The following is an 8,627-nucleotide window of genomic DNA, read 5'->3' as shown; positions in this document are numbered from 1 at the left end:
TAGTCATTCTTGTACTGCCTGTCTTGCAAATGAGAGTTAACTGACTCGCCCAAGGTCACACACAGCTAGTAAGGAGTAGCCAGGTTACCCCCGGACCAGAGGCGGCTTTTGCACCACGCCCCCCAGGCCACGCCCCCGCTGCCAAATTTAAGGGCACAGTGAAGAAGGCAAGAGCCGGTAAAGAGACGCAGAGATGGGTGCCCAGCTCACAATGGGCTTCGGCTCCGAGGGGGTCTGAAGGGTGCAGAACCGGACGTGAACGTTGCCTGTGTGACCTTGGGTAAGTCACTTACGGATACTTGGTCACTGCACCCCGCTTTGTGAAAAAAGGCCGGTGGGTTGAGGTTCGCTCGCAGGCGCTTCCCCGAGGATGGATGTGCAGCGCACGTGTTGGAGCTGGGACGGGAAGCAGCCTAGAGAAAGGCAAACCCGTCGCCAATCCTTGGACTCAGCTGAGACCGGCCCTTGGCTCCTGGGATGCCTTGTCGGCCGCTTCGGCTTCCACGGTCTGGGGCTCGGGATGCGCTAGCCTGGGCTGCAGAGCAGGACAGTGCACCCACTTCCCATCTTACTGCCCGCGGGTTCCCACTACTACTCCCGGGATGTAACTCGCATGGAGCGAACTACAAAGGCCGACATGCGCTGCGCCGTGCTCGCCACTTTGAATGTCGGGAGCTGTAGTCCATACGCTCCACCTTCCGGTGAGCAACCAAACCCCTCCCACTCGTATCTTCCGGGGTCGATGTGGGGGGTGGAGCCTTAATTCCAAAGTAAAACCGTCGCCTCAGTGGGGGATCAATCGAATAACAACCTCCAACTCCCCGTGTTCGACCCTGACCAATAAGGTGGGCCAACTCTGGTCACGTGACTCAAACCGGAGTAGCGCTTTGGTAACTCTAATCCCTTCGCGCGAGAGGCTGTCTCTTCTCTATGGTTTCTCCTGGTCGTAGGAGGGTGGATGGGCCTCTGGAGGACTCCGTACATTCTTCCTCCATTACCTCACTGTCTCCGGAAGGCTGCCGGGATATCGGAGGACCCAGTTCCTACCTCGGTTCGGTCCTCCAGCCGCCCAGGGAATCCCTCCAGCAGCTCCTCCTCGCTGCCGCCACCGCCGTCGTCGCCGCCTCCGCCTCCGCCTCCTCCTCCTTCTCCTCCCCCCTTCCTCCTCCTTTTCCTCTGGCCTGGCCCGGCCCGACTCTCTTCACTCCGACTGGAGGGCCCGCTTCTCTCGGGAGCCCCCACCCAGGCGCATGGCTCCATGAAGCGGGAGGAGGAGGAGGCACAGCGCGAGAAGTCCCGGCTGCTCCAGGGACGGGAAAAAAGGTGAGAAACTCGGGGTCGTCGCCGCCGCCGCCCTCCGCGCCTGCTCTGCGCGGAGGGAAGGGGGGGGCCGGCGCTCGGGCCTGGGCTGGGGGGGCCCTGGGCCCCGAGGCCGTGATTTGAGGGGGGGGGCCCCCCGCCGGCTGTAGGCCGGAGGATCTGAGACAGGCTCGTGGTTGGGGGCAGGCGGGAGGACCCCTGCTGCCCGAGCCGGGCCCGCCGCCCCCCCCCCCCCCCCCCCCCCCTAGCCCCGGCCCCCCCCCCCCCCCCCCTTTCCCGCCGCCCCCCCCCCCTCCGGCTGCCCCCCCCCCCCCCGCCGCGGGATTCCGCCCCCTCCCCCCCAGCCGGCCCCGGCTCTACCCGCCGACCCCTCCCTGGTTCGCGGCACTTGGGCAGTTTCCGCTGCCTTCCCTCCCTGCGGTTGTCGCCTTGCCCCGGGCGTCCTCCACTTTCCCTCCACTTCACTTGTTTCCCTCCTCTCTCTCCTCTCCCCTTCCTTGCCCATTCCCCCTTCTTCCTCCGCCGTCCCCTTCGTCTTCCTCCCTTCCCGCCCCCGACCCAGGACGTCCCGTCGTCTCTGCCCTTGGCACCCCTGCACTGGTGCCTCTGGGGCTGCCCTGGCCCCGAAACCTGCCTCCCGCCTTCCCTCATCTCCCCTCCTTGTCCTGGGGTGACCTTCTCTTGTCCTAGGCTCCGGGTCCACTTGCCTCCAGCTTCCTCTCGGCCTACGCCCCGCCCCCTGCCCCTCTTCGGTGGGCTTAGCCCTGGCAGCCAGGAGCGGGACCAGGGCATCCGGAGCCTTCCGTCGTCTGTGCTGCTGCTGTCACTCTGGCGGGGATGTTGATGGGGGGCTGACCATCAGTTCTTTGCTGATTGCTTTTCTGAGGGAATGGAAAATTCATTTTTCACAAAAAGCAAGAATAAGCAAGTTTCAACTTAAAAGTTAGGGGGATTTTTTAATGCACCTTGTATTCCACAGCATTTTATAAAACATTAAATTCTTAAATACCCTTCCCTTTGATATAACATCAAGGATAGGGTAGTTCAGGAAATATGGCCATTGCTGCTGTCTTGTTTTCTGAATGTTTTGAAGTGAGAAAAGCCCATTCTGCAGCCACAGTTTTCTAGAAATTGCTGTCTTTTCTTACCTCCTCCAGAGAAATAGGCCATATTTCTCCTTTCTTGGATTTTGTTAATTCACTGCCTTTACATTTTAGGTACAGAAAGCAGGAATGGAACTGGAAAAAGGAAAATTCATTGCAGATACAAAATAGCTCCCCCCCTCTGCTGTAGCTGCCCCTCTGGCCATATACATTTTCTGATTTCAGTGAGTATGACCTTGTACTTACTCAAAGTAAAAATGTGTAGCTGTCTTAGAAATAAAAGGAAAACTTTACAGCCTAGGTGTGTGTGTTCATTTCCAGTATGAGGTCCTACATACCTTGAAAACTCCCAGTTTTGATATTTTTAGTTCCCCAAGGAGGCCTGATGGTGATGGGATCCATTGTTCTTTCTTTCTCTTTGACTTTAACTGAAATCATTTTTTCCCCTATAATCTGCAAAGTAAAATCAGAAGAGGGCATAGCTGCAGCCTTTCCTTTTTTTCTAGTTAGGTTATGATTTTCAGCAGAGATTGACTGGAAATAAAATTCACTAAGTCTGCTATACCAGCTAAATACTACTTTCACTGGTTTTGACAAGAAATAGCCTCTGGAGTTGGTGCAGATCACTATCAAAGGAAATTCATAGAACTGTGCAGTAAGTTTTTGCTGGAGCATTTGTTTGTCTCAGCTTTTGCTGTTGATGTCATTTTAATGAAATCTAATTCATACATAAAATTTACAGATGGTATGGGAAAGAATTGGTATACTAAATAAAAATCCCCAAAAAAGGTCTAAAGTGAAGTTTTATAGCAGCTAATTCTATAGGATTTAACAAGAAAACCTTTTTTGTGTTTTCAAGATTTTCCACATACACTTGAAAGCTTTGTAGATGTGTAGAATTGATTTTAGCTCCCTTTAACAAATTACTAAGCCAAGGCACTGTGAAGTTGTGATTGGTCCATAATCATGTAGTATCAGATCAGGAAGTCAAACACAGGCATCTGACTCTTCTAAATTGAAAGAAGTATTGAACATCTGTCCAGATAGGTTTTGGAAAAAGATAATAAATAATGCATATGCGTTATCCGTATATTTTCTGGGATTACAGGGTTGAAATTATAATTTACAGGCAGTTACTGTTCTTGAAGTTGAGCTAGCAAAAATATAGAAGCAATCCTTGAAGCAGTTATTTGAGGCAAGTACCAGAGTGGTTTTTTCCCTCTTACTCATTTCTGTAGTTAGGACAAAATTATAGCTCAGGTGCAGTTTCTTTACCCATAAAAATAGTTAACAAATTTGTGAGGTTTTTCCCTTATAACAGAGATTGCTGTTTCTTACTCAACTTTATGTAGAGGGTTTGATCAAGACAGATTTCAGGACTTTGAACAGAACTCTTACTTCCATATCCCCAAAAGTTTCTGTCTCTTTTGTTAGAAGACTAACTGTTGAAACAAGATAATCTAGACTCTTTCTCAAAAAATAAAAGTACTTTTTTTCTTAATCTAGACTTTGATAGCTCCTTTAATCTAACTTGGAAAATAACCCCAGTTAACCATATTGTGTAGTAGTTTTTTTACCTTCTTTCCAGCAAGCTTCACATTTTCTCTAACCATGGCATACTTGTTAAATGAGCCCTTTTTTTTTTTAAAGTATGTTTCTTTGTAATACCAGCTTTTATTAAAGGCATAGGTAGATGAGGATTTCTTCCCACTTTGGGATAGCCCATGAACTACTCCATTTCTTAACCTTTCATTCTGAAAGGTCAACAAGTGATTTTATTCATGAACATACTATTGAAAAGAGAAAAAGTGATCACTAGTGACAGAAAATTAGAAATTCATCAGAAAAGTAGTGCTATGTTAGGTATGTGATTTGTCAAGCTATAAGGTGGTTCTTTGTAGAATTTCAGAATATTAAGACTTTCTCCAGAATTTCTGGGAACCAGTAACCACCAATGTCATGTTAAAGATCTTTTAAAATTATAATTATCATACTACTACCTCCAATAAGAGAATGCTATTTTTAGCAGGGATGATTCCTCTTCAGCTGAGAAGCTTTACAAGGGACAGTCAAGCATAGTGTCATAAAATGTAATCATCTAATCTAGTATATGGAGCCATGAGGATGGACGTTTGCTTCTGTCAAGAAAAATGAGCTGATTCAATCCTGTCCATAAATGGGACATGTCAATTCTAGGTCATTTCAAAAGCCTATTAATAATGAGGATTAGCCTAAGGATCTCAAGCTTATTTGTAAAATAAAATTATTAAGAGTGGAATTAATAGGTTCCACCGTAGATCATAGAATCATTGAGTTGGAAGGGAACTTACGAAGTTGTCTAAGTCCAGCACCTGAATCCTGATTCTCCTTTGCAACTGTATGTTGCCACCAGAGGTCAATTTACCTGTCCAAATGAATAGGTCTTAAGTGTTACCCTTCTATCAAAACAAATTCAAACTTTTTTAGGCTGCAAATGAAAAAATTCTCAAATGGAATGACAGCTTGAGGTTGTGCCCCTTTTTCAAACCAGTCACCTGAACTCGAACGTATGCAAAAAATGCTTTCTAATATGAAGACTGCCCTAATTGAAAACTTGGAACAGTGGATTTTAGCAGAAAAGATAACTAAACTGCATGGTTTAAACTGAGTAAATTTAACTGAGCATTCACTTAAACTGAGAACTTTGTAGCTTGAGTTATCTGAGTTGGCTACCTGCTTTGCTTTAAGTAGAGTTTACAATTCTCAGGCATTTTCTCATATGACAAGAATGGATGACCACAGTCCAAATCACCTCATTGCTTCAGTGACAACTAAGTCAGCACCACAGAGGAATGGTGGACCTAGTGAACAGGTTGTAGATTGCATCCTTTGAAGAAAAATGTGTCATTTTCTTATGAAGACTCTTAAAAGACAGTCTCCAATTCAGTTCAGCAGGCATGTATAAAGTGCATGCTGTGTACAAAGCAGTCTTCCAGGTGGAAGGATAACAGACACAGCACTGAGGGAATACTGTCAAATTCTGGGGTCTTTCGATAAATTAAAAGCTGGAGTGCATATTCTAGATGATGGATTACTTTTGTCTTTGTATTCGTAATTATTCATTCAGCAGATGTTTCTAGGGAACCTAATATAAAAAAGACACTAGGCACTGTGAAAGATACAAATACATATTAGTCCCCGCCCTCCAGTTTATAAACCACTGGCAGGAAGCTCTTCCATGTAGCTTAGCGTTTCTAAATGGCATTAGTATTTTCTAAATCTGTTGATCACAAAACCAATCACAGAACATAGATAACTGATAGGATTTCTTCTTCCTAAAAAGAGAAATAACAGTCACTTTATCAATGGGCATATGCATAATTGAGAAACCAAAATTAGATATTTTTTAAATTTGAGGAATCTGCTTGGTGCATTGGAAAGGTAGTAGCAAACAGGATTCATCATAAGTTGTACTAGAAATCATAATAGCACAGCTAATGGGAAAATATGGAGATAGTTTAATCCTGAGGGGAATTTTGTTCTCTGTAGGGTTGAAATTTGATGTTGGTAAGATGAATAGGCAGACTAAACCAATCTTAATCGCACTCGAGGCAGTGACACCTATTTTTTCTTCCACTTGTGGACGACATTCATATCCCACGAGAATGAAATTTCATCCAGTTCATTTTTATTAACAAGGGCGTCCTCTTTGATTTGGACAAATAATAGGAAAATGATCTGCCTGCTTATGATGTGTGTTTGTTTTTTTTAAACAGAGCTCTAAGGCTTTGTAAAAGTATGTGATCAAATGTTTGAATTTGTCGATGGCGACTAAATTTAGATTTAAAGTCACTAAGTATCATCCTGGAAGGGTTGATCTCATTGGTGTACGATAATTTTTATGAAATAGTGACTTTAATGCACTCAACCTAGGATGCTTGAGAGAATTGTAAACTACTGGTGATTTTCCCCAAAGTGTTAGGGAAGAGAGAAAACAAATTTACTCATGGTTTTTAGAAGAAGAGGATTGTGCCACTGGATGTCTGTTTTTATCTATTCAGACAGATGGGCAGTCTATCATGGTAGTATGCTGTTATTCAGTTAGATTAAGTCCTATTATCAAGTACCTAGTATTTATTTGGTCATTGTGTGGCAGTCCCAAGAGTTATCTAGTCTTGCCTGTCTGTATAGATGGCTCTTTGGAAGCAGAGTTGCAGTAATTACTCACCTTCAAAAGTTTGGGTTTTATGTGAAGATAAAAGGCCAAATACTGAACCTTTTGGAAAAGTTTCATTAATTATCAGGTTTGTGCTGCAGGTACGTGTGTAAGATTGACATTGTCAGATGATTTGCAAATATGTTTTGATGTGGATCCATTTTCAGCTTTGCCTTAGATGACTAGTAAAGTTATTGAGCTATTAACTAGTTTAGTGATCCTCCAGAGAGATGCCCAGGATTAACAAAACCAGAAGATCTTTTTGTCTATCATTGTATATAAGGGCTTCAGTAGGAGACAGCCAACACCAAATTGAAAATAAGTTAGAATGTGATCATTTTGTATGAGAGTTCTGAAAATGAGCACATTTGAGATACCTTATTGTATGCTGTGTGCAGGCTGATCCTTCTCCCGGTCTCATAGTTTCAGGCCTGATCTTGATTGGAATTCTTCTTTCTTACTTGGCTCTGAAGAATTTCAGTAAAGTTACAAGTCTTCTCTTAGCTGGGTTTTTAGCTTAATATAGCCACCATATGCAAAACTGAATTATGTGGAAGAGGAATTTTTTTTTTCTTTGTTATGGTTCAACCTTTGCCTCCTCTAAGCTAAAAAACCCTCTAAGGGGCTTTTTTTTGCTTCTCTTAGGGCAGGGGACCTAAATGCAGGGCCACCTAAGGACACTGATGGCTCCACTCAGATTCCAGCCCTCTACAGATAATACTGCTTCATCGCTCTACGGTTTGTAGTTAATAACATTTCCCCATAAACTTTGACTAATTATTCCCTACCCTTACTTGTCCCTATTAGATAACTTAGAAAATGATGCATAGGCAAAGGTGCCAGTAGTTTTCTTCTTATACTAATATGACAGTGACAGAATGAACTTCTAAATATATTGTCTTGTAGTTGAGGTGAAGATGACCATAGGTTTTGTTTGGTCCTTTTTTTAAAGCTTCCACCTATTAAAATTGTTCTATCATCAGGATTTAGCCAGTACATAGTATAAAATTATTTAGCTTATGAATCTATATCAAATATTATCTTAAATAATTAAGAGATGTCTAGCTCTTGCTAGCATTTGACTTTGCATACCTTGGAGATAATGAAAGCTAAAATGGATGTTTCCCTGTGCCTGGTCAGAGTCCCTGGGGAGCTATTAAGTGTGTGTAGGGAGCTTCAGTATCTCTCATAGAGAGTGTCAGCTCAGGTCTAACACAGAGCTTACTAATACCAAGTGACTCAGAACTCTTGCAGGGGGAATGGATTTGAGAGTTCTGGGTTGTTTCCTAAGACAACTTTGCCACTAAACTAGCTTTTATGACTTTGGTCAAGTCATCATCCCATTGGACCTCCATTTCTTTATCTATAAAATGAAGGAGTTGGCTATCTAAGGCTCCTTCTGGTTCTAAAATTCTATAACTCTAGTGTTAAGACTCTGCTTTAAATTATCCCACAGTAGTTTCTGTTATCCTTATGAATAAAAGTCCAGTAGTTTTACTGCCAGATTGTTCGTTAACATTTTCCTTCTCATTATCATCAAATAGCATTTAAGTGTCCCCTTGCAGTTCCCCCTAATGTGTTTTTGTTTGTCTAAGTGAATTTCATGCTCTTAGACTCATTTTCCGTTTCTGTGAAATGAATAAAGTATGAGTCAGGTCATATTGATCACCTGTTTATAGTGTTCTATTACTCTGTCCTGGTTGTCAGGCTGTACTTTTTTTTTTTTAATTTTTATTTATTTTGCAGCTACAGCAAGCAACGTTTAGAGCTTGAAGAGGGTTCAAAAGAAAACTAAAGATCATTTAAAAGTAAAAGTTGGAAAATCAGGCCTATAAGGGAGGAAAATAACTACTGTGTTTCCCCGATAATAAGACCTATCCCGAAAATAAGCCCTCCCCTTACTGTGTAAGATTCCTCTAAAATAAGCCCTCCCCTGAAAATAAGCCCTATTGAGATTGCTACTGTAGTGAAGGTGATCCCCTGCGCTACACGCTACATTACGGTACCCT

The 8,627-nt window shown here is 43.6% G+C and overlaps 1 protein-coding gene across 4 annotated transcripts in view; it reads left to right on the top strand.

Annotated features, from left to right (window-relative positions):
- The first annotated feature begins 1,187 nt into the window (after positions 1–1,187).
- AMMECR1L (AMMECR1 like) overlaps positions 1,188–8,627 on the top strand; it is a 25,359-nt gene continuing 17,919 nt past the window's right edge. The window contains exons 1-3 of one of the 4 annotated variants that reach the window (XM_069063336.1): positions 1,189–1,323; positions 2,538–2,647; positions 7,264–7,356. The gene's annotated coding sequence lies outside the window, so the exon portion shown is untranslated. Of the gene's footprint in view, positions 1,324–2,537; positions 2,648–7,263; positions 7,357–8,627 lie in introns of all 4 variants that reach the window. The other 3 variants (XM_069063337.1, XM_069063338.1, XM_069063339.1) reach the window with 3 other exon arrangements.

This window comes from Petaurus breviceps, unplaced genomic scaffold (assembly GCF_028583685.1).
Source record: "Petaurus breviceps papuanus isolate PSGF00001 unplaced genomic scaffold, PetGlider_PUasm1.0 90556, whole genome shotgun sequence".
In the NCBI taxonomy this organism is placed as follows: Eukaryota; Metazoa; Chordata; class Mammalia; order Diprotodontia; family Petauridae; genus Petaurus; species Petaurus breviceps.
This window is presented reverse-complemented; position numbering and strand designations above follow the sequence as displayed.